Source organism: Cebus imitator, unplaced genomic scaffold, assembly GCF_001604975.1.
Source record: "Cebus imitator isolate Cc_AM_T3 unplaced genomic scaffold, Cebus_imitator-1.0 Scaffold273, whole genome shotgun sequence".
Classification (NCBI taxonomy): Eukaryota; Metazoa; Chordata; class Mammalia; order Primates; family Cebidae; genus Cebus; species Cebus imitator.
Window position 1 is genome coordinate 164,010 of NW_016107588.1, and position 4,264 is coordinate 168,273.

The 4,264-nt window shown below is 39.2% G+C and overlaps 1 protein-coding gene across 1 annotated transcript in view; it reads left to right on the forward strand.

The window, feature by feature from the left end:
- The window catches only part of MAMLD1 (mastermind like domain containing 1), a 581,158-nt gene that overhangs the window by 20,737 nt on the left and 556,157 nt on the right, over nucleotides 1–4,264 (forward strand). Inside the window, exon 6 of the mRNA XM_017500880.2 lies at nucleotides 975–1,198. The gene's annotated coding sequence lies outside the window, so the exon portion shown is untranslated. The remainder of the gene's footprint in view (nucleotides 1–974; nucleotides 1,199–4,264) is intronic.

Genomic DNA, 4,264 nt, shown 5'->3' on the forward strand with positions numbered 1-4,264 from the left:
CTGTTTAATACTTTTACATTAGCTAAGAACTAATTTATACTAACTTCCTTTTTATATACAAAAAATAGTCATAGGATCTTAAAAAGTTGTATAATTATGTTATTTGAGATTCTACAGTATGTGTAGCTTTTATGTCACATTTGTTATTTTCACCTGAGGATGCCTTAACATTAGGCCTACAGGAAATTAGCATAATACCTTTGTTCTCTGCAAAAGGCTACACAAGTGATCTCCAGAGGTGTTTTTCTGATTCTGAAATCTCTAATTCTTGGATTGCCTTATGCAGAGGGGTTTGGGTTTCCAAAACAAAGTACCATAAACTGGATGACTTGAAAACAGCAGAAATTTATTTCTCATAGTTCTGGAGGCTGTAAGTCTTAGATCAGGGTGCTAATATGGTTAAGTTCTGGTGAGGACCCTCTTTGGGGTTGCAGATGGCCATCTTCTTGCTGTGTTCTCACACAGAAGAAAGAGAGTGAGCTAGCTCTCTGGCCTCTTTTTATAAGGGTACTTATCTCATTTATGAAGGTTCTACCTTCATGACCTAATCACCTTCCAAAGGACCCATCTCCTAATACCACCACCATGGGGGTCAGGATTTCAACATAATTTTTGCGGGGGCACATTCAGTCCATAACAGAATCTTTCCTGTTATTATTTTAGAATGACTTGGACTCTTTCCAAGTCCATTTGGGTTAGGATTCTTATCCAGCCTGGAGGCAGAGCAGTAGCCTGTATGGCCTATCACATTCCCTTTGGTCTGGGACTCTGGTAACTTGTAGAACTCTTATTTATAATTATTGTCTAATGCTGGGATTCTCCACAGAGTGCTGCTTGGAGAAATTTAGCCTCTTAGAGACAGTTGCAATAAAAGAATCCTATCAAAAAGTATTCACTGAATTGTGATCACAAACAAAATAACTTTGTGGGGACAAAATGTACTCCAACAAGGGAGGCTTATGTTTGTTTTTCAGCCTCTCCTCCCAGTGCTGCACTTCTAATCTCTCTGCAGAAAGAAACATTTCAACAGAGAACCCAGTGGAAATTATGACATATTACCTTCTCAGAGTCCTGAACTCTCCCATCCCTGCCTCAGAAGAGACTCCTCTGTTCACAGAAGCTAAAGCCAGTTCCTTCCCAATGGCAGCTATGTTTGGATGTTGGATCTACACTTTCTCAAGCACTGTGATCTTCAAATGTAAGTTTAGTAACATAAATATCTTTCTGCAGCCTGAAAGAATTTTATGTATCTGTGTTATAAGGTAATGTTACAGTATCTTGTATTTTGCTGGTAACATTTAGAATGTTAATCTCATAAGGAGACTTTAGAGTTACAGTTAAATTGCTATATCTGGGTTATATGAGACTCCCTTATTCTGGAAAAAGCAAAGTTCTTTCTATAAGCGTGTGTTCTCATACAGACCGGGAGACTTAGAAAAGAGTAGGAGCATCATTAGTTTTCATTTTGTAGGTGGGAACAACAAAGCATGGAGAGACAAACGTATTTGCCAAAATAGTTACTCTCAACTCCTTGTTTTGGGCATTCTAGAGTGTTTCATAGGATTTTAAAGTACCTCACAAAATTGTTCTAAATTTCTCGAAGCCAAATTCATTTTAATTGACTTTAATTTTTTTTTTAAAGTTACAACATTCTTGGGGGTAGGCTAGGTAAATTTTATAAAAGCAATGCAAACAATTGTTTTGCTTAGAACCAGTGAAATGTCAAAACTCCAAAAATGTTTGGGAAGCAGTGGATTAGTCAGTAGCATAACAAGGAATAAAACAACCCAGATCAGGTGCAGAGAGGCATAAACTCTTGACTCATCCTCCATGGATCTATATTTGTAAAGGCAGAATCTTGTGTGACAGTATGTCTAAGGATATGTCTCTTCTGGACAGGGTTTTTACAGTACTTGAGAATGATCCTAACAACCTTTTGGGGTGACTCAATTTTTTTCACTGCTAGAGAAGTAAAAAAAAACAATATTGATACAGTTGAACAGTTAGAAATTTAGCTTAGCTGAAGCATAGTATCATAATGGTAGAATTATGATCCTGTGCTAAGATCTGTGGGTTTGGCCAAATTAAGACAAGTGAAAACAGAAAGATCAGTTCAGAAACTTGCAACAGTTTCCATAAAAAATGTTATGGCCGTTGTCCAACTTTATTGTGAACTCTTTTATTGCACCAGCGTTTAAAAGCAGATAAGCTGTTACCTTTTGAATCCACAGGCTGCCTAGTTATATTGGTTAAAATCTCTTCCAGCTCAAGTTTTTTAAAAAATCTTTTGCCTTGACTTCCAAAGGCACTTGTTAGGAATCGACTTCTCAAGCTGCGTAAAGTACTTTTGGGAGAATCAAGTCTATGTTGTTCCATGAAGCTCTTAAGTCCAGAGTAACTATCTTTAGTTGATCTTACCAAAAGCAAGAGCATCATTTCAAACAGACCAAGTGTGAGAAATTTAACCCACATGTCCTTTCAGACCTGGTATGTGTGAGGTTGAGCAATGATTCCATTTTGATGTTATTGAAAATGGAGGGATTTCCCTGCACTAAGTTTCACAGCCACAATCTGACTTATATTTGAAGGGTGAAAGATAAAGCTGTGTTCTTTTGATCTGAATTTTTCTGTTCTTAAAAGTTTTTTTCTAAGAACACTAGTCAGTACCTGGAGACACTCTGTAATATTTAAATAATTAATTTGCTTTAATGAAAAAAGTTGTTTCTTTAAACATTTAAATAATTACTTTTTCTTTAGTGAAAAATTAGTTTGCTTTAATGAAAAAAAAGTTTTTTTCGTAACTGTCATTACATGAACCTTTAGTAAAGGAGATTTTTCCCATTATATACTTCTTATGATCAACAAGTTCCATCATCTCCCCACTAAATAAGAGAAAGTACTCACAGATGATAGAATGATTTTAACATTATGGGACAACAGTGTCCACAGGAACCTTGAGTAAGTACCATGAACCCTGACCCTCAGGGATAATTTGTAAGCCCTTGGCAGTGAGATGGAACGTCTTCAGTTTGAAACAAAGGAAACCTATTACATCACAGGGAAATTTGTATATTGGTGCTATATTGACTTTGTAGCTGCCATGCCTTTATACAGACACTTCATCTGGTCCCCACTGTTTCCACTTATTGTGATGGTTTGTATATCTTTATTTCAAAGATCTGTTTGAAACAGGTTTAATTTCTTCCTTGACCTGCTTTCATCACTGCCATGAGACTACCACATCCATGCCACTAGGTGGCATTCTCATCCATGAGACTACCGCACTCCTGCGTACTTCAAGAAGTAGCTAAGCCATGGGCTGGGTTGTGCTTTTCCTGAGAGGATGAAAGGCTTCATGGATACATGCTAGTATCCATATTCCTCTATTCCCAAGTTATGCACCAAGATGATATTTCATACCCGACTGCCTTTCAAAGTCTCGTAAATGTTCATTCAATATCGACTCTATGCAAGACACTGGGGTAGTCATAGAGGCAAGCTTTGAGCTAAGCTGCAGGCCCTGCCCTCCAGGAGCTCCCAGTCTCATGGCAGGGTGCAGACATCCAGAATAGAGGGCCATGGCATGGGAGAGAAGTTTTCTGACTGGGAGCTCTGAAGGTTTAGGGGTCCATAAGCCTGATTTATGGGGTTGTTGGCATAGGATCAGGGGCTCCCTGGCATAAAGTGAATGCAGACACTAACATCCCTGTATTATTTTACTGAGAGTGTACCAGTGTTCAGCCTCTAAGACCAGGGGAGGAAACCAGTGGCCATGAATGTTCCCTCCCATCCCAGGGACTAACTAGGCTCCTCCCACAGTGTCAGACACGGGATGAAGTATACTCACACTGCCCCAACACCAGCGAGTGGAAATATTTATAGGTCTCTCATTTGGTTTTAATTTTTTTAAATTGCATTTTAGGTTTTGGAGTACACGTGAAGAACATGCAAGATTGTTGCATAGGTATACACATGGCAGTGTGATTAATGCCTTCCCCCCCATCACCTATATCTGGCATTTCTCCCCATGCTATCTCTCCCCAGCTCCCCACCCCCTGCTGTTCCTCCCCTATTTCCCCCCAACAGACCCCAGTATGTGATGCTCCCCTCCCTGTGTCCATGTGTTTTCATGGTTCAACACCCACCTGTGAGTGAGAACATGCGGTGTTTGATTTTCTGTTCTTGTGTCAGTTTGCTGAGAATGATGGTTTCCAGGTTCATCCATGTCCCTACAAAGGACACAAACACATCGTTTTTGATGGCT